General features: G+C 37.6%; 1 protein-coding gene and 1 pseudogene across 6 annotated transcripts in view; both read left to right on the top strand.

Annotated features, from left to right (window-relative positions):
• Window positions 1-24,635, top strand: part of Pak1 (p21 (RAC1) activated kinase 1) — a 167,540-nt gene that overhangs the window by 20,701 nt on the left and 122,204 nt on the right. The window lies entirely within an intron of this gene.
• Window positions 1,838-23,766, top strand: LOC147828063 (high mobility group protein B2 pseudogene; annotated as a pseudogene). Its single transcript, XR_015451497.1, has one exon. The product of XR_015451497.1 is annotated as a high mobility group protein B2 pseudogene (transcript).

Raw genomic sequence — 24,635 nt, 5'->3', positions numbered from 1 at the left:
TTTAAAGAAGAAATAAAAAGGAACACTTCTCCCCTCGTTTTAGGAACTCAACACTGTGCTAATCCTAAAACTGAATAAAGATAATAGAAGCAAAAAGTATGAACACAGATAGAAATTTGTTTAACAAAAGAAAGTATTAGAAGTCAGATCTGGCAGTATTTAGAAAGTGGTTTTATTATAGGGATGGCAGTGTTGGTTCAGCATTGGAAGATCCACCCCCAAAAGTCATCATTTTAACAGAGGAAAGGAAAAAGCCATATGATCCTGTCACTAGTTGGAGAAAAAGTATTGGACTAAATTCCACAGCTAAAAGCTATTGGGAGACTAGAAGTAGAACAGAACCTTCTCAACAGATTAAAGACATGTACTCCATACTTCCCGCGAAAATGCCTTATATGAATGGAGAAGATATAATGCTTTCTCCTTAAGGTGGGGAACAAGGGCAGATAATCCTTACTCTTTATCTGTCCATTAAACTTTGAAACCTAGGCCCCACCAAAATAGTCTGGCAATGAAATGACACAATTAGGGTAGGATTGGCAAGGTAGAAGCAAAATCTTTATATGTAGATGAAATGATCTTCTACAGAGAAAATAACTAAGAAATCTGTAGGATCCCCTAGAACTTGTATTTGACTTTAGCAGGATTAGAAAACACAAGGTATATATAAAAATTCAGGTCTGTGTATACTTGCTATAAATGAAGAATTGGATATTGAAATTTAAAAGCTATGTAGGAGTACAAAGGACCTAGAAAAGTAAACAGAAAAAGAAAAAAAAAACAGTATTGGAAGATGTTTAGTACCTAATTTTAAGACTTCTTCTAAAGCTATAGTAATCAAGGTAGTGTTGGTGTAAGGAAAAACATATAGATCATTTGAATAAAACAGAATCTAGAAATAGAACCACACATATATGGTCCACTGAGTTTTGAAAGATTATTTAATATTAACATTGTATAGAATATAAACTCAATTCAAGAGCTGAGGAAAAGAGTGTTTTCAGCAAATGGCACTAGAACACCTGGTATCTGTATATAAAAAATTAACCTCAACCCTTTTTTTCCATACATGAAAATAACTTGAAAGGATCTATGAACCTAAATATGAAAGCCTAAAAGTATAAAACTTTAAGAAGAAATTATAAGGGAAAATGTTTATGAATGTAGAGTAGGCAAGAACCACCTAGGATACAAAAAACATGATGTATAAAAGAAAAAAATTGATAAATGAGATTCCATCAAAATTTAGAACTTTAAATGACATTGTTAAAATGAAAAGTAGTCCTTAAACAGACCATATTTACAATGCATATAACCTATGACCAGAATATATAAAAAACTCTTACAGCTCATTAATAGACAACGCAATTAAAAAGTAGACATAAGAAGATGATAAATAGCCAGTACAGCAGTAGGAAAGGTGCACAACTCTAGAAACAGAAAAATACTGATCAGTACAATAACAAGATTGAATTATACACTCATTAGGGAGATGAAGTTAAAAATTTTAAAAGCCTTGTCATGACTTTTTCTTTTTGTTGGATTCTCCTCCTTTGCATTCAATTTGTCAAGCCCAATGGATTCATTCTGCTGGGTTTCCTGGGGTTTTGATCCTCATTGTCTTTTCCTAGGATATTGTCTAAAATTTTTTTGAGTGCTGATTTGATATTCATGAAGTTCCTGAGGTGCTCTTTATCATGACAGTATCGTATTTCTCCAACAATTTTGAAAGATAGTTTTGCAGCGTACATCAATCTGGGTTGGAGGCTGTTTTCCTTTAGGGCTTGAAATACATCACTCCAAGCTCTTCTTGCCTTGAGGGTTTGCATTGAGAAGTCTGCTGTGATTCTGATGGGCTTTCCTTTGCATGTGATTTGTTTCTTTTCTCTCACTGCTTGTAGAATTTTGTTCTTCTGTTGGATTTCTGGAATCCTAACTATCATATGCCTATGTGTAGATTTTTTTTTGATCAAGGCTAGCTGGAGTCCTATATGCCTCACTTATCTGTATGTCAAGCTCTTTTCCCCTGCTTGGGACGTTTTCTGCCATTATTTCTGTGAAGAGATTTTTTATGTCATCTGCACTCTCTCCTGTTACTTCTTTGACTCCAATCAGTCTTATGTTATTCTTCTTTGCATCGTCTAGCAGCTGCTGGATTGATTTCTCATGTTCCCTTACAGTTTTAAAGCAATTTTTCTTTTCCTGGTCACTAATTGCAATCTTATCTTCTATATGTGAAATTCTGTCCTCACATTGGTTCATTCTGCTGTGTAGACTTTTGGTGGAGTATTTAATCTCCTGGAAATCTGTATCTCTTTTATGGATTCCATTTGTTTCCTATGTTGGGATTCCATCATGTTCCTCAGATCCTCTATTTTTTTATCTGTGTCCTCTCTATATTTATTAATCATGTCTTGCACTATGAGCACAGTCTTTGCTCTTATCTGAGAAATTATTTCTGATTTCATTTTTCCCAGATCCTCTTTTGTTGCCAGTTCAGGGAGTCCAGGTGGTTGAGTATCAGATTGTTCATCTCGTTTCCCTTTGGGGTTGCTGGAGGTGATCCGGAAGTCTGTTTTTGAGGCTTGTTTATGTGTCTTCTCATTTCCCCGGGTGTGGAGGGGTGCTTCTGGCGCCTGTGTGGCTCACCTTCTCTGCCCTAGGAGCATGGGATGGCAGTTGGGGAGCCTCCTCCCGGGTGCTGGGACTGGCTCACCTTCTCTGCTCTAGGAGCGTGGAATCTACCTTCTTGACTTTCAGCCTTGATTTTAAATGTTAGAATGTCCCAAGGGAGAGATCCTCTTCTTGTCTTATACCGTGCTCTTCCTACTTGATCTTTTTTGTTCTTCTGCTGTTGAACACCATATACATAGTGACTTCGGTACTTTTCAAACAGCACTAACCTAAATCTCCTTAACTGTAGACCCTGTGTCCAGTTAATGGCTTGGTAGATCCACTATTTAATTGTTGATCTTTTCCTACAAACCTGGTCTGGGCGTAGTTATTTTGTCTTAGTAAGTGATATCTTTTTTCTAGTTGGTCACACCAGAAATTTAAGTCTTCCCTACCACTTCTCTGTTACCTTCCGTGTATAAATGTATGCTCCATTCTCAGTCTTGTCAGCTGTACTTTCTGTGTATTTCTTGATACCATCTACCTTTCTTCTCTGTTGTCATTCCTATAATCTAAGCTCATAGTCTCTTCCCTGGACTACCTTTTTTCCCCCTCTATCCTGAGAATTGAACCCAGAGGACTTTAGCCTTTTTAATTTGAGACAGTCTCACTGTATCGCCCAGACTAGCCTTGAATTTAAATCCTGCCTCAGCTTTCCAAGTAGCTGGAATTACAAATGTGTGCTACTCCACCCAGCTACAGTAATCTTTTTTTTTTTTTGGTACCAGGAATTGAACTCGGGTCCTTGCGCTTGTGAGGCAGGTGGCGGAACCACTGAGCTAAATCCCCGGCCTACAATAATCTTTTAAGTCAAGTCTTTGCTTAAAGTCTTTAAAGGTACTTTATAGTTATTTGTAATGACATTTATAATGATTTGTAATACTATACTGGTTTTACATGTCTAGACTTTCTGTTCAGTGGAGTGAAAGCTAATGTTCACCATTGCACTCCATTATGTAGTACAGTACCTGGAACATAGTTCTGTAAATATTTGGTGAATTAAACTCATACTACTAATAAAATGGATTATCAAGCCTTGCTAGTTTTATCTCTGAATTTTTGTTTTTTTCAAATTTGTTTCTATTTTTCTATTCCTTCTACTCCGGTTTAGACTGTAATAATCTCTTCTCCGGGCTTTTAATAGCCTCTTAACAAGTGTCCTAGCAACCAGTCTTCTCTCTTATTTATCTATTATTCTGCCTGGAGTAATTTTTCTGGTGCTGTAACTGTTCTCCCAAAGGTGACATTGCTGGTAGTCAGGGAACTTTACATCTTTAGCCTCATCTTTTCTGACCTTACTCCATTTTCCTAGAAGTATTTTTGGGATTATTCAGTTTTATATCATATTATCTCATTCCCTTAGCCTCGAGTTCTTTTTTCCTTTCTGCTATTAAAACTCTTCATTCTTCAGGATGCATCTTGGATGCCATTTCTTCCACGTAGGCCTCCCAATCCTTATCCACTTTTTTGTGACTATAAGTTCCAAGAGGATAGTGCTTGGTTTTGTTTCTTGCTATATCTTTTTTTGGTACTGAGGGTCGAACTCAGGACCTTGTGCTTGCCAGGCAGGTGCTGTGCTGCTGAGCTAAATCCGCAGTCCCTGTACCTTGTTATATCTTCAATACCTTGAACTGTGCCAGGCATGTAGTAGATTCTCAGTAAATATTTGTTGAGTGATTGAATAAAATAATTTACTCCTTCTACAAATACTAAGTTTTCTTGAGTTTCCACAGCACTCTTCTCATCCTTTGCATTGTTAGATGTACAGGAGTTCATTGTGCTCCATGGGGAGTGATTACTTATAAAGTCAGGCACCACTCAAACATTTCTCTCTGCTCTCCATTAGAGTCTGCCTCATCATCCTTTTTGTCACTAAATGCCTTTCTAATGGCAGGATGATTTAACATTAATAATATGGTGTAAATAGATTCTAAAATGAAAATTGAAAAATTTTATAAAGTTGAGATAAAGTGATATTGGAGAATGGTTTGAGCCACACACACAAACCACAGACAGACAAATAAGAAATAGGTAAAATTAGAATACTTTAAGACAGGAAAAAACCTCTTGTATTTTCATGTATCAGTTAAAATTAATTTGAATTTAAAACACAAATGAAAATGTGGGTATCAGCATAACAGGAAATTCAGAAGACAGTGACTTAAGTAGCAAAGGATTAAGAGAGCCCCCTGGGGAAAATTGGTGAAGCTATGGAATATTTTTACCAAATCGATCTTATTGATGTGTTTTGAAAGCCACATGTGAAATGACAGATGGTCTTTAAGAATTACCTTAGTAACAGTAATAACTTAAGTTTTGTTAATAATTACACAAAATTATTTTAGACTTGATGAATTAGAGCTCCTTCCAAATTAAAGACTCAAATCAACTTTGGGGGAGGGGAAAACGTTTACAAGAAAATTTGGTCCTTTGTCATTTAAGTTTAAGTGGTATTTTGGGTACTAGTTATTCTGAAGAATCCCCTCTGTGTATGCTGTTTCCCTCATTAGATTTAATTCCCCGAGAGTGGGACTATTCCTTATTCAGTATATCCCTGTGATACCTAATAAGTGCAAGAATGAATGAAGAAATGAAAAATAATTGAATTAATTTGGAAAAGCTCCTAAAAAAATACAGTACTGGATAGTTAAGAGCTTGTGTGGTAGATACATGGTATGCTTTTGAATTTGACTGGTACACTTTGTCCAAAAGGAAAACCTCTCATTCTTCTTTTTGCCATTCTTGCCTAGTATGCATTTTAGTATTCAGAATCTGTTCTCTGCCTCAGTAGCTCTTGTTCTCATTATAATTCTTCCTGGAGATTGAGATGGAAATGAGAAAGGCTTTGGGCTGCTGCCTAGGCATCCACATTCATGAGAATTTAGAAATGCAGAGGGACCAAATGCTATGCCTGACCTAGACAGCACCAGGTCAGCCAATCATTGCTTTCCTGCTCTCCCTTTGTTCCCCATGCCTCTAGCCTCCTGTCTGCTGGAGGTTTGTACTACAGCTGTTTCTATCAATTAATGTAATGCTAATGTGTGTCCTTTAATGAAGCCTTGGAAACACAAGGTCCCAGCCAGTGGCTAAGCTCCATCATGGCACTTTCCATAGTACCTTTTCACTAGCATGGTCTAGGCACCTGCATACCTTTTCATATTGTTTTTGAAACTGTAGAAAGAGAAGAGGAACAAGACATTGGCTTTGGGAGTCTAACACCTCATTTCATGAAAGAAAAAAAGACAAGAAAAAACAAAAACAAAAGCAAAAAAGACTCATGCTAAATTCTATACTTCTCATTTCAACCAAGCTGGGTCTTGTGTAAATATATTGTTATCCTTTGTATTACATAGATGTTAAACCTCTGCCTCTGACCTAACTTTGAAACCCATAACCCTACCATTTTCTATGTGATATGGAGAAGTTAACCTTCCTAGTTTTAGTTTCTTTATCCTTAAAATGATACTACAGTAATAGTATTTCATAGGCTTGTTATTAGGATTACATAAGGTAGTAATTGTACAGCACTTAGCAGATTTTGACACACAACAAGAGCTCAAGTGTTGGCTATTATTATTCCAGAGTAGAGAAGATAAAATGATCCTAAACAACCAGCACTTTAATTACAGCCCTGTCTTGATCTTTGTTCTTAATTCGCCCCCTCCAGCCTCCCAGTGATTGAACCCAGGACCCTCACACTGAGTTATATCCCAGCCCATTTTTATTTTGAGTCAAGGTCTTGTTGAGTTGCCCAGGCTGGGCTTTAATTTGCAGTCTTCTTGCCTCATCCTCCCGGAGTGTTGAATTACAGGCATGCACCATCACACCAGGCTACAAGGTTTATATCCTAATTGAAAGAGTTTTAGGAAGCTTTGTGAAAGCTTGGGCCTTATCTCTTTGCTTCCCTATATCCTTAGCACCTAGAACAATTTTTAGCGCTTGGTAGAGGGTTAGTAAGTTTTGGTGAATTAATGATTTGAATATTTTCTTTACGGTTATGTATTTATGATTTTTTACTTTTATAAATAATTTTTGTGTTGCATCCTTGATTTTTCTTCAGATATCTTTGTTTACTTCTGTATTCTAAGCCTTTGAGAATAGGGAAAACTGACCTCTGCTCTAACAATCTCCCCATAGTTCCTAGTATAGTAGTTTTTGGACACAATTATTAATGCTTAGTAAATACTGACAACTAGTTGTAAAAAACAGTTGGATTCAACATTAATTTATTGAGCAAGAACTAGTATATGTTGCAGCATCATTCTCAACTCTTAAGATGTTATAAATTTTTGAGTATAGTTATTAGTGGCTGGAGCACCTCATGGCTTTTTTTTTTTTTTTGGTACTGGGGATTGAACTCAGGACCTTGCGCTTGCAAGGCAGGCGCGGTGCCATTGAGCCAAATCCCCAGCCCCACCTCATGGCCTTTTTAAAGGTTCTTCTTTACACTTGCAATAAGTTTTTCCTCCCTCTCCCTCTTCTTCCAAATGACACACTGCTTATTTCTTCAGGGCCCAGTCACTTCTGTCAAGTCTTTGTTCTTTCCTCTCTGGCCAGTCCTCTTTATCATAGAGGAAATGTATAACTTTTGCAAATTGGGTCATATTGAGGGAGAACATTCCTTATCAAGGGAAATACTGATGCAAAGAAAACCAAAAGGGCCAGGTGTTATGGGACTATTGTATGTTATCTTTAATGCAAGGTTGTGTCAGGTCAGGGTTCTTATTAATAGGGGCAAGCAACAGAATACATTCTAGCAACTTCAAAAGTTTATCAAAGAATATCAGAGAGATTAAAAAATCTTTTTGAGGGGTAGGGGTAGCTTAGTGGTAGACTGCTTGCCTGCCATGTGGGTTGAGCCCCAGCATGGGGGAAAAAATAATCTCTCTGAGAGTTGAGGAAATGAACCCAGCCTGAAAAAAGGAACAAACTTCCCAAACTACATTAAAAAAGTGAGCTCCTAAGAGATACCATTTTGCCAGAATCAGGAAGCTTTTGCCATAATGGGTAGATGCTGCCTTTGCTCCAAAAGGGGTGTCCTGTGTCCAGTCATACCCCTCACTAATTTAAGTACCAGATCTCTGTCTAGTCTGAGAGCGTCTATGTAGCAGAACTTAAATCCCATTTATAAGGTTCCTAGATGCATATGAATTACCAGAGATGAGTCAAGAAGATGTAAAGATTCTGAATAACCAAATATCAGACAATGAAATTAAAGATGTTATTAAAAACCTACCAACAGGGCTGGGGATTTAGCTCAGTGGTGCTGCCACTTGCCTCGCAAGCGCAAGGTCCTGAGTTTGATCCCCAGTACAAAAACAAAACAAAACACAAAACCTACCAACAAACAAAAGCCCAGATCTTGATGGATTTACTGCTGAATTCTACAAGAAATTTAGAGAACACCTAATGCTGCTATTTCTTAAACTCTTTAATGAAATTGAAAGGGAAGCAATACTCCTAAATTCATTCCTGAAAGTGGGCATTAACCTGATACAAAAAACAGAGAAGGATCCAACTAAAAAAGAGAATTACAGGCCAATCTCCAGAATGAACATAGATGCAAAAATCCTCAGTAAGGTCCTGGCAAACAGAATGCAGAAAATCATCAAGAAGATTGTAGACCATGACCAAGTAGGATTCAGCCCAGGGATGCAGAGATCATTCAGCATATGCAAATCAATAAATGTAATACACCATATTAACAAAGCCAAGGACAAAAACCATATGATCATCTCAAAAGATACAGAAAAAGCATTTGACAAAGTCCAGTGCCCATTCGTGATAAAAACCCTACAGAAAATAGATGGTTGTTATCGCAATCTGATAAAAGCATCTATAACAAACCAACAGCCATCATCATGCTAAATGGACAAAAACTAAAAGCTTTCATTCTACAATCAAGAACAAGACAAGGATGTCCACTGTCACCACTTTTATTCAATATAGTTCTAGAAACATTAGCCAGAGCAATTAGACAAGAGAAAGAAGGATAGGAAAGAAAAAAGTTAAATTATTATTTGCAGATGACATGATACTTTACATAGATGATCCCCAGAAACTCTACCAAAAGACTTCTAGATTTAATAATGAGATTCAGTAGCGTAGATGGATACAAAGTCAACACTCAAAAATCAGTAGCATTCCTGTATGTAAATAACAAATTCACAGAGAGAAATTAGGGAAACAACACCTTTCACAATAGCATCCAAAAAGATAAAATACCTACGAATCAATCTAACAAAGGAACTAAAAGATCTTTACATGGAAAACTACAGTACTCTGAAAAAAGAGATTGAAGACGGTATCAGAAAATGGAAAGATATCCCTTGTTCTTGGGTAGGAAGAACTAGTATAGTGAAAATGTCTATACTTCCAAAATTGTTATACAGATTTAATGCAAAATCCCAATCAAAATAACAATAACATATCTCACAAAATTAGAGAAAACAATCCTAAAATACATTTGGAACCAGAAGAGTCCTAGAGTAGCAAAAGCAATTCTGGACAAGAAAAGCAAGGCAGGGGGCATCACAATTTGTGACCTGAAACTATACTACAAAGCTACTGTGATAAAAAGAGCATAGTACTGGCAAAAAAACAGACCCAAGGATCAGTGGAACAGATTCGAAGATGGAGAAACAACTCCAGACATACCCAGCCACCTTATCTTTGACAAAGGAACCAAACACCCTCACTGGAGGAAAGATAGCCTCTTTAATAAATGGTGCAGGAAAAACTGGCTTTCCATATGCTGTTGATTAAAACTAGACCCATATTTTTCACCATGCACTAAAGTTGAAATGAATCAAGGATCTAAATAGTAAAACAAACACTAAATCTGCTGGAGGAAAGAATAGGTAGAACTCTTGAAGACATCGATGTTGGCAAAGACAGTGAACAAAACCCAGGAAATATCACAAAGAATCAACTTATTCATTAAATCTTATTAAAAATTTTATTAAAAGTTTTTTGCACAGCAAGAGAAACCAACAGTGAAAAGACAACCCACAGTGTGGGAAAAAAATTTTGCCAGCTGTTCCTCAAAAGATAGTAGTCTAGAATATATGAAGAACTCAAAAAAATCAGACTCCCCCCAGATTTAAAGACTCAGCCCCAAAATGGACATCTGAAATGAATGCACACTTCCCTGATGAAGAAGTAGAAATAACAAATACATGAAAAAATGAAATCACTGGTCATTCAAGAGATGCAAATTAAAACAATGCTGAGATTCTATCTTACTCCAGAAAGAATGGCTGTTATCAAGAAAGCAACCAATAGCAATGGTGGCGGGGCTGTGGGGAAAAAGGAACCCTTCTGCACTGCTGGTGGTAGTGTAGACTGATGCAACCACTGTGGAAGTCAATGTGGAGATTCCTCAAAAACTAAAACTAGAGGTTCCATTCGACCCAGCTATTCCCCTTCTTGGTATCTTCCTGAAAGAATTAAAAGCATTTTAGCACAGTGATACATGCACACCCATGTTTATAGCAGCACAGTTTGTAATAGTTACATCTTGGAAACAATCCAAATGCCCATCAACTGATGAATGGATAAAGAGAATTTTTTTTAATACACTGATGTACTACTCTGCCATAAAGAAGAATAAACTTGAGCCATTTCTAGCTAAATGGATGCACCTTGACACCATACTGTTAAGTGAAATACATCGGACACACGTGTAAATACTGCGTTGTTTCTCTGGTGTGAGAAACTGAAAGTGTAAAAGGTATTGGGAAATGGGAAGAAAATGTTCAAATGAGAAGGGGAACAAGGGAGGGTGGAGGAAGAAAGGAAGGAAGTGACAAGAAATAAATAGAAGGGAAAAAATGGTAACAAAGCTTTTGTAAATGAGAGAAAGGGGTTGAAAGAAGGAGAGGCGAATGGGAAAAAAAGCAGAAGCAAGATACATAATGTACAGATACAAAGTCGCTATGATGAATGTGATCATTATGTATATCTAAAATGTACCAATAATAAATTTTAGAAAGCTGACTTAAAAGAATCTAGGGGCCAGAGATTTAGCTCAGTGGCGCTGTTGCCTGCCTTGCAAGTGCAAGGTCCCGAGTTCGATCCCTGGTACCACAAAAAAAAAAAAAAAAAAAAAGAAAATATAAATTTTTTGGTTGCTAACCCCTGTAGTACTGATCCTAAATCTATACTAGGAGGTAGAAATAAGTGTTGTGCAAACCATTTTACAGATTGTGCTGTAGAGAATATTCAGGTGGCTGGTACTCTTCTAGTACTAAATTCAGCAAGTGGAGTCCCATTAGTAGAAATTCTGACTCAAATTTTGTGTAAATAGTGTTGAAATTTATGCCATACTTGTACTACATTTCCCGTAAGCTGGTTTCCATCATGGTACTAAGTTAGTTGATATAAGCAATTGGGTATGTACACTTCTTTGCTCATCAGTGGATGGTGGCAGTTTGTGTGTGCATGTGCATGTGTGTTTGTGTAGAATGTGCATGAGCTACAGACTTTATCCCCCCAAATAGGCAAACAGTTTCTGTTTAGTCAAATGACACATACTTGCTCATCCCCAAACTGTAAGAGTTTCCAGGGATAAGCTAGGTTGCTGATTGGTTAATCACTGTTCAAGAACTAAGCACTGGCAAAGGGAGTGAGATTACCATTTTTGATTTGGATGTGGAATCAGGACCCACCCTTGAGCTGTGGATGGGATCAGCTTTTCTTGAGAACAGTGGTTTTCAATGTGGTCATCTGGGAACTTGTGAAAATGCAAATTCTTTTTTTTTCTGATACCGGGAATTAAACCCAGGACCTTATGGTTGCCAGGCAGGTGTGGACACCGACTGCTGAGCTACATTCCCAACCCAAAATGCAAATTCTTGTGCCATATTCCAGACCTACAAGTCAAAAACTCTAGGTGTGAGGGTGGGCTAGGAATTTGTGTTTTTATTAATCCTCCAGGTGATCCTGATTGCATAATAAAATTTGAGAACTGCTTAAATAACATAGGCTGATGAGGGATGATTACCTGATAAAAATCAAGGCTCTGTGAGGAAGGAGGAAGGGAAGAATGGATGCTGGGTAGGCAGCCAAGAGCACCACTTTAAAACTGTAATGGTAGGAGAAACTAGTTCATGAAGAATCTCGTATGTTTATTTTACAAGGTTGTTGTGCTGTACAAAACTGGATAATGTATTCTGAGGGACCTGTACAATGAAGATTATAATATAAATATGGTAGAAAACATATATAACTTGGAGTAAAGAGATTGGATTTTCATCTTGTTCTCTTTATCATAATTGAACTTCAGACTCTATGTAAAATAGGGAATATAATCATAGGATGTTTAGAGAATTAAACGCGAATGCCTAGTTCATCATTTAGCATATTAATAATGTTTGCAGAATATGACTGGTGATGCTTGGCTAAAGTAGTATAAATTTTATCCTGGGAACATGGGAAGACATTCTTCCTTAGGAGTGTCTTTTAAGACAATTTCCTGGTTCTCAGTGAGTGTTCTGGATCTTGGGTTTTTGATCATATTCCACTCAGCTGTGGTTTAGTTGCATGAACATGGGTTCTGCCTCTGTGGTCTTATCCTGTGGCACTATGTGAATTATTTACCTCAGCTGTCATAAGGATATAGAGATTTGTTTTTACTCTTATATGTATTCAGGGTGATGTGAGCATTCACATTTTATGTCTTGCCTTGGCAGTATAAATCATTCCTTTTTATTTTCTTCTGTGACATCTTTTTCATTTGTGCCACTATGCCCTTTCCCTCAAATTTTTGTTTTTTATACATTCACATTCTCTAAATATGGAGTACTTCTTAGGTTGCAGTGGGAAAGATGTTTAGAATCAATTTGGACTCTCTTATATTTAAAGAAACTAGGACAGATGGGGAATTTGTGTTAACATATTCCACTTTTTCTCTTTTCTTATTTCTTGGCATGGAAAAACTTATGTCTGGGATTAAGTATAATTTTTTTGTTCTATAATACTGTTTAGTTAAAAGTCACTTGTAAATTGTTTAGATCTGATGGGATTTGAAGTCATAAGACTGGTCTGCTGTAAGTGGAACAGAGCTGTGTCCTAACCTGGGAAGAGATTAGTGAATGGAAGTGTAAATCCAGCAGAGGGAAGAAGCACCCTGTCACGAACACACTTTTCACTCCTTGGCATACCTGGGATGTTATTAGATATACCAGGATTATGTTATTAGGTGGCATGTAGCATTTCCTTTGTCTTTACCTAGGGATTTTTTTTTTGGTGCTGGGGATCGACCTTGGGTCCTTACACTTGCAAGGTAGGCGGCATAACCACTGAGCTAAATCCCCAGCCCCTATCTAGGGATTTTGAGGAAGGTAGGCATGAAATTGAATGGATAGAAACCATTTCACGCCGGAGCCCTAGGAAGGAAGCGTCGTAGTAGGACTCGGCCGCTCTGCGGGACTGAGGAAAAGCTCGCACCAGGCAAGAATCTCCGCAGACTCCCTCGGGCCGCGCCGCCATGGGCAAGGGGGACCCTAACAAGCCGCGGGGCAAGATGTCCTCGTACGCCTTCTTCGTGCAGAACTGCCGCGAGGAGCACAAGAAGAAGCACCCCGACTCCTCGGTCAACTTTGCCGAATTCTCCAAGAAGTGCTCGGAGAGATGGAAGACCATGTCAGCGAAGGAAAAGTCGAAGTTTGAAGATATGCCCAAGAGTTACAAGGCTCGCTATGACAGGGAGATGAAAAATTACGTTCCTCCCAAGGGTGGGGATAAGAAAGGAAAGAAGAAAGATCCCAATGCACCCAAAAGACCATCGTCTGCCTTCTTCCTGTTTTGCTGTGAACATCGCCCAAAGATCAAAAGTGAACACCCAGGGCTGTCCATTGGAGATACTGCAAAAGAATTGGGGAAAATGTGGTCTGAGCAGTCAGCCAAAGATAAACAACCATATGAGCAAAAAGTAGCTAAGCTAAAGGAGAAATACGAAAAGGATATTGCTCCATACCGTGCCAAGGGCAAAAGTGAAGCAGGAAAGAAGGGTCCCGGTAGGCCAACAGGCTCAAAGAAGAAGAATGAACCAGAAGATGAGGAGGAAGAGGAAGAGGAGGAAGATGAGGAGGAGGAGGAAGATGAGGAGGAGGGTGAAGATGAAGAATAAATGCCTGTCCTGTAATGGCATGTGGAGTATATGTGTGCTTAGGCAATTGTTTTGTTGAGAATGTGAATTCAAGTGCAGCTCAACATTAGCTTCAGTATAAAAACAGTACAGATTTTTGTATAGCTGATACAATTCTTTGTAGAAAAAACACTTTTTAAAAAAATTCAGGTTGTAGCTTTTTGAGGAGCTACTACATACAGTTAGATTTTAAAGCTTTTGATGTTGAATGTTCCTAAATATTTAATGGTTTCTTTCATGTGAGTGGTAGCACAGCAAATTTGCAGGAACTAGTACCAATAGTAAGTTTTGGGTTTTTTTAGGATGTTGCATTTTGTGTTTTTTAAAAAAAAATTTGTAATAAAATTATGTATATTAAAAAAAAGAAATTGAATGGGTAATTTTTACTCTGTAGTGCCAAGCTCTTCCCACCTTTTTTATACTATAAATACAGTTCTCTTTCTTTTTTTCTTTTAGAAAATTATTGTTGGATGGTAAGGAAACCAGAGAAACCACTTCTTATAAACTTGGTACTAATTAAAACTTAGATAACCAGCTGAAGGGGATTTTAGGGGCTGTCTAATCCAACATCATAATTTTATGGACAGGAAAACAGGCCGAGCAAGGAAAAATAATGTGTTCAATATTATATAAGTTAAGGAGTCAGGACCGTATTTCAGCATTTCTGACTCCCTGTTAAGTATACTTTCACCAGACCTCTCTTCAAAGCATAATTTAGGATGAATGGGGATGGTTAGTGGAAAGAACCTGGATTGGAAGACAGGAGATCTGTGTACAAATCGTGGTCCTGCCATTTAATGACTTGTTCCTGAGAAAATAATATCACTTTTTTTTTGGTACTGAGGATCGAACTTGGGACCTTCCGCTTGCGAGACAGGCGGTGGAACCACTGAGCTAAATCCCTGGCCCAATAATATCACTCCTTTAAGCCTCAGTTTTCTTGTTTGTAAATGGGATTATGCTGATACCTCTTTTACCTGCCTCACAGGGTTATTATTAGAATAAAATGTGAGATGCAGTGGAAAAAACTACTTTAAAGTGGAGATGGCAAGTTTGTTTATAAATCAGCTCCCTCACTTTTTTTTTTCCCATTAAGTTTATTGGTACATTTTAGGTATAAAATACAGTTACATTCATCATTGGGATCTTGTACCATTACATGAGTATCTTGGTTCTTTTTTGTTTCCCCTTCCCTTGCCCTCCCTTCACCCCCTCCACCCTTCCCTATTTGCAAAGACTTTGTTTCCATTTTTTTCCTTTTCTCGTATTTTTTCTTTTCCCTTCTTTCCTTTCCCCTACCCCTCCCACTTCCCCTGCATCTTTAGACCTTTTCTTCCTGTTACACAATATCAATTATACATATTTTAAATTACAATATCAAGATCTAGGAGACATTACCACAGATTTTACAGAATTTAAAAGGATATAGAAAGCATATTTCAAAAATGTTTTGAAATAAATATGACAGCTTCTAAGAAGTACCTTGGAAGACAAATTAATGAAACTAACTCTGGAGGAAATATAAAATTTCAATAGCACCTATTAAAGAAAGTATATTCCTAGCTTGAAAACCTACCTATATGACAACAAAAGGCTTGTATACATTTTAACTGATAAATTATATCAAACATTTAAAGAAGAAAAAAAAAGGAACACTTCTCCCCTCATTTTAGGAACTCAACATTGTGCTAATCCTAAAACTGGATAAAGATAATAGAAGCAAAAAGTATGAACATAGATAGAAATTTGTTTAACAAAAGAATGTATTAGAAGTCAGATCTGGCAGTATTTAGAAAGTGGTTTTATTATAGGGATGGCAGTGTTGGTTCAGCATTGGAAGATCCACCCCCAAAAGTCATCATTTTAACAGAGGAAAGGAAAAAGCCACATGATCCTGTCACTAGTTGGAGAAAAAGTACTGGACTAAATTCCACAGCTGTTCATGGTAAAAGCTATTGGGAGACTAGAAGTAGAACAGAACCTTCTCAACAGATTAAAGACATGTACTCCATACTTCCAGTGAGAACACCTTGTATGAATGGAGAAGATACAATGCTTTTTCTCCTTAAGGTGGGGAACAAGGGCAGATAATGTTTACTCTTCATCTGTCCATTAAACTTTGAAACCTAGTCCCCACCAAAATAGTCTGGCAATAAAATGACACAATTAGGGTAGGATTGGCAAGGTAGAAGCAAAATCTTTATATGTAGATGAAATGATCATCTACAGAGAAAATACTAAGAAATCTCTAGGAGCCCCTAGAACTTGTATTTGACTCTAGCAGGATTAGAAAACACAAGGTATATATAAAAATTCAGGTCTGTGTATACTTGCTATAAATGAAGAACTGGATATTGAAATTTAAAAGTTATGTAGGAGTGCAAAGGACCTAGAAAAGTTAAAAAAAACAAAAACAAAAACAGTGTTGGAGGACGTTTAGTACCTAATTTTAAGACTTCTTCTAAAGCTATAGTAATCAAGGCAGTGTTGGTGTAAGGAAAGACATATAGATCATTTGAATAAAACAGAATCTAGAAATAGAACCACACATATATGGTCCACTGAGTTTTGAAAGATTATTTAACATTAGCATTTTATAGAATATAAACTCGATTCAAGAGCTGAGGAAGAGATAGTGTTTTCAGCAAATGGCACTAGAACACCTGGTATCTGTATATAAAAAATTAACCTCAACCCTTTTTTTGCATACCTGAAAATAACTTGAAGGGATCTATGAACCTAAATAAGAAAGCCTAAAAGTATAAAACTTTAAGAAGAAATTATAAGGGAAAATATTTATGAATTCAGGGCAGGTAAGAACTACTTAGGATACAAAAAACATGATGGATAAAAGAAAAAAATTGATAAATGAGATTCCCTCAAAATTTAGAACTTGAAATGACATCATTAAAATGAAAAGTAGTCCTTAAACAGACCATATTTACAATGCATAAAGCCTCTGACCAGAATATATAAAGAATTCTTAGAGCTCATTAACAGACAACGCAATTAAAAAGTAGACATAAGAAGATGATAAATAGCCAGTACAGCAGTAGGAAAGGTGCACAACTCTAGAATCAGAAAAATACTGATCAGTACAATAACAAGATTGAATTATACACTCAGGGAGATAAAGTTAAAAATTTTAAAAGCCTTGTCATGACTTTTTCTTTTTGTTGGATTCTCCCCCTTTGCATTTAATTTGTCACGGCCAGTGGATTCATTCTGCTGGGTTTCCTGGGGTTTTCATCCTCATTGTCTTTTCCTAGGATATTGTCCAAAATTTTTTTGAGTGCTGGTTTGATATTCGTGAAGTTCCTGAGGTGCTCTTTATCATGACAGTATCGTATTTCTCCATCAATTTTGAAAGATAGTTTTGCAGGGTACAGCAATCTGGGTTGGAGGCTGTTTTCCTTTAGGGCTTGAAATACATCACTCCAAGCTCTTCTTGCCTTGAGGGTTTGCATTGAGAAGTCTGCTGTGATTCTGATGGGCTTTCCTTTGCATGTGATTTGTTTCTTTTCTCTCACTGCTTGTAGAATTTTGTTCTTCTGTTGGATTTCTGGAATCCTAACTATTATATGCCTATGTGTAGATTTTTTTTTTGATCAAGGCTATTTGGAGTCCTATATGCCACACTTATCTGTATGTCAAGTTCTTTTCCCCTGCTTGGGAAGTTTTCTGCCATCACTTCTATGAACAGTTTTTTTATGTCATCTGCATTCTGTCCTCTTTCTTCATTGACTCCAATCAGTCTTATGTTATTCTTCTTTGCATCGTCTAGCAGCTGCTGGATTGATTTCTTGTGTTCCTTTACAATTTTAAAGCAGTTTTTCTTTTCCTGGTCACTGATTGCAATCTTATCTTCTATATGTGAAATTCTGTCCTCACGTTGGTTCATTCTGCTGCACAGACTTTCGATGGAGTTTTTAATCTCCTGGAAATCTGTTTGCATCTGTTTTGTGGATTCCATTTGTTTCCTATGTTGGGATTCCATCATGTTCCTCAGATCCTCTATTTTTTTATCTGTGTCCTCTCTATATTTATTAATCATGTCTTGCACCATGAGCAAAATCTTTGCTCTTATCTGAGTAATTATTTCTGATTTCATTTTTCCCAGATCCTCTTTTGTTGCCAGTTCAGGGAGTCCAGGTGGTTGAGTATCAGATTGTTCCATCTTGTTTCCCTTTGGGGTTGCTGGAGGTGATCCGAAAGTCTGTTTTTGAGTCTTGTTTTTGGTAAATACAAGTGGACTATATACTGTGGATTAGACATACTGCTGAGTGCTTTAAATATGTCATCTTACCAAGTACTCATAAGTAATGCTTTGAGTTAGACTGATGATACTGTTCTAGGTTTCACAGATAAGGAATCTGGAGTTTAGCTGAAAGAAATGACTTACCTTAATAACTAAAGGGTAGATCCAGAATTTAAACCCAGAAGTTTATGACTAAAAGACAATCACTGATTGCCATGCCTGTCAACCTGACCAGAATGGGTCTCCTTAAAGGTAGAGACTGTGGGGGTTCACATTTGTGTTCCCTGTTCTCAGCATAGATCCTGAGAGTATTTCTCACTAAATGTTTAAGACATTGGAGAGTCATAGACTCAAAGAGTAGTGCGGTTGAAGCCGGCATGGTGTTGCATGCCTGTAATCCCTGTACTTGGAAGGCTGAGGCAGGAGGATCACCACAAGTTTGAGGCCAACCTGGGCTACATAGTGAGTTTAAGTCCAAGTTGAACTATTACATAGTGAGACCATGTCTCAAACAAACAAACAAAAAAAGTAGTGCAATTGCAGTTAGGTTGAGAATATTAAACTGTTTCCTGGTCCATAATGTTTGCCTTGTGAAGCCCCAATTCTCAAGGAAATTTTCTTTTTTTATATAATCAATGAAATAAAAAAGAAAATACTTTAAAGATCTTAGCTAGGCATGGACTTGTAGCCTGAGCTATGTTTAGAACTATTACCCAGCTTCTTGGAAGGCTGAATTTGGAGGATTGCTAGATAGTAGGAAAACCATCCCATCCTGGGCAACATAGTGAGATCCCACTCAGGAAAAAAAAAAGGGAATGAAAATGTGGCTTAGTGGTGGAGTGTGTGCCTAGCATGCACGAGGTATAGAGTCAGTCCTCAGCAACACCAATAAACAAAGAAACAAATGAAAGATCTTTATGTTTCATTGGGAAAATAACATCTTCACTGTTATCTTGAGGAAATGCAAGGTGATACAAGCAAAAAAGCCTGCCTAAACTGTAAAGTGTTGTTTTAGGCCTGGTGCTACCTTTTATAACTCCTCTCTGAGCTTCATTTTTTTGGTTTTTAATATATATGATGAATCATTAGCTGAATGACTGTGGCCTCTGATAACTCAAAAGATTGAGGTAATGGTCATGCAACTGTTCCATTCTTTAACTTCCTTTGTTAACATAGTAACACATAGTTGATATTTCAAATGCTCTGCAGCCCTGTTGCCCCTTTCTCTTTAAGCCCACTGCCTAGTTTCCTTAAAGTGCATTGCCTGTGTGTGGGCTAGTGTTCCCTTTTGAGGTTAAATTGAGTTGTGCAAGGCCTCAGGAAGTGACAGAGGCACCTTCCTCAAACCTGGTTGCACCAAAAAGCCCAAGTAAAGTCTTCTTCCCAAAGAGGAAGAGAAGCCTAGGTTCTTTAACAAGTAGTTAAGAGTTGGTTTCTTGAGCTCTTGGGTTATTTTATCACATACAGAAGGGAGATTTCCCTTTAAATTAATTGACAGCATGTATTGTACTGTATATTTTGTATTATATTACAATTACTTTTTCTTATATCCTGTAACTCCCTGAACATTTCTTCAAAACAATCAGTCCTTCTGAGGTTAAAAGTACCTAGCATACCCCAGTGATCAATAAAAGAGGAAATTGGAGATGGTGGTACACACTTGTAGTCCCAACACTCAGGAGGCTGAGGCAGGATTGCTGTGATTTTGAGGCCAGGCTGGGCTGCATGGTGAGTTCAGGGCCACCCTGAAATACATAGGGAGACCTTATCTCAAAACAAACAAACCAAGAGAAAAAGAGGAAATTAACATATTGAACGTCTGACTGCTATACAAGTTGCCAAGTAGATCTTTTGACTTAAATCTTCACAACAGTTCTTTGACATAGGTATTATGCCCATTTTCATAAGAGGTCATTGAGGTACAGAGGGATAAAGTGGTTTATTACCTCATGGCTGGTAATGGGAGATTCAAACTCTGGTTTGTTGACTCCAAAGCCTTAGCTGTGTTTAGAACTATTCTTCTCACTTCCAATTTAGTATTCTTTTTTTTTTTGATACCGGGGATCGAACTTGGGACCTTGGGCTTATGAGGCAGGTGGCGGAACCACTGAGCTAAATCCCCGACCCTCAGTATTCTTTCTGTGCGTGTCACAGACATGCAAATTGAGTATATAAATGTGTTTAATGTAGTGATGGACAAGAGGTCAAGTGGGAATATGGTAGAAGGGGAAGGAAAAAGCTGTGCCACTCACATAATTGCTGCATATTAAGTGGAATTGTAGGCAGTCTTATAATTTGGCATTTGAAAATGAATCTTTTTCAGCTGGTTAGCAGATGTAACAACACCTACCTTTGAGCATGTTCTGTTCTAAAAAGGGATGAAAAGCTGCTTCTCACATTGCCTTGGGCAGGTGGATGAGCTCAGCTTTGACCTGAAACAGTGTTAGTGCTTTCTGAAATCTTTTGCTTCCAAGCTTTGCTATATTTTTGCTCAGGTACTGGTAACCTATGTTTTCAGAACTGCTGTAGAGTCAGACAGTGGAATATGGGGTTCTTCAGGTTCCCATCTCAACAGCTTGAGTTTTTAACCAGGAAGGGCCCAAACACAAGGGATTTTTTTCGAGGTTGGTAAAGAGGGCCAAAAGCAGACCTTGGGAAACACGTCTGCCTCCTTGTTTTGTGGCGTGGACTCTTGATTCATTCTTTTTTTCCCTCGTGGTACTAGGGATTGAACCCCAGGCCTCATGTGTGTCCTCTACCACTGAGCTACATTAACCCTTTTTATATTTTATTTTATTTTATTTTATTTTATTTTATTTATTTATTTATTGGTACCAGGGATTGAATTTAGGACCTTGCTTTTGCAAGGCAGGTGGCAGCTCCAATGAGCTAAATCTCCGGCCCTATTTTGATAAAAGGTCTCAAAAATCCGGGGCTATCCTATATTCTCTTAAGCATTTGTAGCATGAAAAGGGTAACAAAGGGCTGGGGATTTAGCTCAGTGTTTCCAGTGCCTGCCTAGAAAGCGCAAGGTCCCAAGTTCGATCCCTGGTACCAAAAAAAAAGGTAACAAAAATAAAATACTAGGTTCTAGCTGTTGTCAGTGGTGTGTGATTTTGAGAAATTGATTTATATTTTCTAAGCCGATTTCTTTTTTCTTTTTTTTTTTCTGGTACTGGGGATCGAACTCAGGACCTTACGCTTGCAAGGCAGGCATGGTGCCACTGAGCTAAATCCCTGGCCCTAGGCTTATTTCTTTATGTGTTTTAATCCAATGATTCTAGATGAAGTAATTTTATTGTCTAGGAAGCTCACATCTCTGCTGTCCAGAGAGTTTGTTAGCTCTAGATTACAGCTGTATTTGCCCTTCTTTTTTAAGTCACTACTCTTTCACTCACTGTCTGTATTCTAAAAATTTGTTGAAATTTCTCACCTTCTGATGTGCCTTCACCCATTCTCTTTATTGTTGAATTTTATACCTTTTTATGTTTTTACTGTGTTTTGGGAAGGAACATAGGGAAATGTGTTTTTAGTCTGCCAACTTGAATTAGCATCAAATGTCAAAGGAAGCTAAAGGAATAGAAAGGTGAAATTGCATTTATACCTCAAATTGGAACAACTTCATGATAAGAGTGAGAGGATAGTAAATGTAGCTGTCGTCCCTAAAGATGTCATCTGAGAGAGAAGAGAGCAATCAATATAGAAGCTGCAATTTCTCTTATAATCTGACTTCAGAAGTGACATACCATCACTTCTGCTGTATTCCTTTAGTCACATAGACCCACCCTTCTATTTGATGGGAGAGGGCTACACAGGATGCAAATACCAGGAAGCAGGGATCATTAGGCATCATCTTGGAAACTGGCTACCACAGTGATAGAGAAACTTTGAGCTACCTACATCATTTATTAAGGAGCTAACCTTAATAAGCAAGTTCTGGTTTTGTTTTCATGTTCCAGGCTTGGTGGATATGGAGAGAATTCCCTTGTGTTTTTAAGAGATGGTTTCTGGGTATACAGGGAGCAAGGAATCCTTCAAAAGTCTCTTGGGTCTCATTTATCTACTAGCAGTCTTTCTAAGTTAGTAACATAATTATGTCAGTTTCTGCAAACAACCAGACACTTTAGTAAGGATTGAAACACCAGAGGATTTCTTTGCCATCGGGTGCTACCTAGTGAAACTGTCTTCACAGGTCTGTAGAGAAAATTAGCTAAGGAAACTCCATATGCCTCCAGTATTTAGTGCTTCCAAAAACTCTTTTTACGTTCATTTTCATGTGACCAATTTCAAAGGAATAGTGTGATGAAATGAGAAACTGGCTAGCCTTGATGGCAGTACATGTGGCTGTAACTTTGTTTAGCATTTCTGACCAATTCTAAGTCATGTTCTGTCTCCTTCAAGTTTCCTTAAATATATGGGGGTATTAAACCAGAGTCTCAGGATTTCTTAGGACCTCATAGGCTACTAGGGTAAGTTTGGGAAGTGGGAAGAGCCTGATGAAGTGAATTTACTCACCTCCATTTCTTCCAGAGAAGTTCTTTTTACCTGTTTAAATATTAGTGTTACTGTAAGATTTGATTGGAAAAAAGATTTTGAGGCTTTAAAACAAAGCTTAGAAATGACTAGATTGAGTGGTTTGAAGTCTTAAAGGACATCTCAGTGAAAGAAAGTTTTTTTTTTTTTAAACCCATTGGACAAGTCTAATGGGGTAGCCTAAGGGTTGTAGGGGTAACCTCCTTTCTGCATTTCTAGAGAGAAGAGCAGAGTGGTGGGCTGGGATATCTCCTAAGAAATCTAGGCTTTTCCCTCCCCCTTCTCCCTTAGATAATTTTGTTTTTAAAAAAAGTATTGATTTCTTACTATTTTCTCTGTAGATGATCATTTCATCTACATATAAAGATATTGCTTCTACCTTGCCAATCCTACCCTAATTGTGTCATTTTATTGCCAGACTATTTTGGTTGGGCCTATGTTTCAAAGTTTAATGGACAGATGAAGAGTAAGCATTATCTGCCCTTGTTCCCCACTTTAAGGAGAAAAAGCATTGTATCTTCTCCATTCATATAAGGTATTCTCACTGGAAGTATGGAGTACATGTCTTTAATCTATTGAGAAGGTTCTGTTCTACTTCTAGTCTCCTAATAGCTTTTACCACGAACAGCTGTGGAATTTAGTCCAATACTTTTTCTCCAACTAGTGACAGGATCATGTGGCTTTTTCCTTTCCTCTGTTAAAATGATGACTTTTGGGGGGTGGATCTTCCAATCCTGAACCAACACTGCCATCCGTATCATAAAACCACTTTCTACATCCTGCCAGATCTGACTTCTAATAGTTTGTTTTGTTAAACAAATTTCTATCTATGTTCATACTTTTTTCTTCTATTATTCTAGGATTAGCACAATGTTGAATTCCTAAAATGAAGGGAGAAGTGTTCCTTTTTTTTCTTCTTTAAATATTTGATATAATTTATCAGTTAAAATGTATATGAGCCTTTTGTTGTCATATAGGTAGGTTTTCAAGCTAGGAATATACTTTCTTTAATAGGTGCTATTGAAATTTTATATTTCCTCCAGAGTTAGTTTCATTAATTTGTCTTCCAAGGTACTTCGTACAAGCTGTCAAATTTATTTCGAAACATTTTTGAAATATGCTTTCTATATCCTTTTAAATTCTGTAAAATCTGTGGTACTGTCTCTTAGATCTTGATATTGTAATTTTAAAAATGTATAATTGATATTGTGTAATAGGATGTAAAGGTCTAAAGGAGCAGGGGAAGTGGGAGGGGTAGGGGAAAGGAAGGAAGTGAAAAGAAAAAATATGAGAAAAGGAAAAAAATGGAAACAAAATCTTTGCAAATAGGGAAGGGTGGAGGGAGTGAAGGGAGGGCAAGGGAAGGGGAACAAAATAAGAACGAGGATACTCATGTAATGGTACAAGATCCTAATGATGTATGTAGATGTATTTTATACCTAAAATGTACCAATAAACTTAATGGGGAAAAAAAAAAAAAGTATTGGCACAGGTGGGCATTAGTTGCCAATGGCTCCACCTCTTGTTCCTAAAGTGTTAAAAGCCTTTTCAGGAGTCTGAATCTAGGTCTGGAGAAGTAAAGGGCTTTCGTTGGAAAGGTGGAGGTCATAGACCTCCTCCTGAAGTGGAGAGGGCTGAGTGAGTTCTCAGCAGCTAAGAAGGGCTGGTCTTCTAAATTGGCCTTTGCCTCCTTTGGATTATTTAGAGATAACATACTTTTCCAGGTCTATGTGATACATAATCCTGTTTATCACATGGAGGCTAAAACTAATGGAACTGGTATAGATGGGGATAATTCAGATGAATCTTGCTTCTAGTAGTTTAGGCTATCTCTCTCTGCTTAGGCGATCCTCCCCCACCCTTCCTCTCTGTCTCTGTCTCTGTCTCTGTCTCTGTCTCTGTCCCTGTCCCTGTCCCTGTCCCTGTCTCTGTCCCTCTGCCCGCCCACCTGCCTGCTTGTCTGTGCTTCAACACTTATGGTTATTTTCCTCCCTGTGGAGAATAGGTCATTGCCTGCTGAGT

This window comes from Heterocephalus glaber, unplaced genomic scaffold (genome assembly GCF_053883595.1).
Source record: "Heterocephalus glaber isolate CG9 unplaced genomic scaffold, H.glaber_assembly_v1.0 deba00001428, whole genome shotgun sequence".
Taxonomy (NCBI): Eukaryota; Metazoa; Chordata; class Mammalia; order Rodentia; family Bathyergidae; genus Heterocephalus; species Heterocephalus glaber.
The sequence above is the reverse complement of the archived record's forward strand: the minus strand, read 5'-3'. Positions and strand labels throughout refer to the sequence as shown.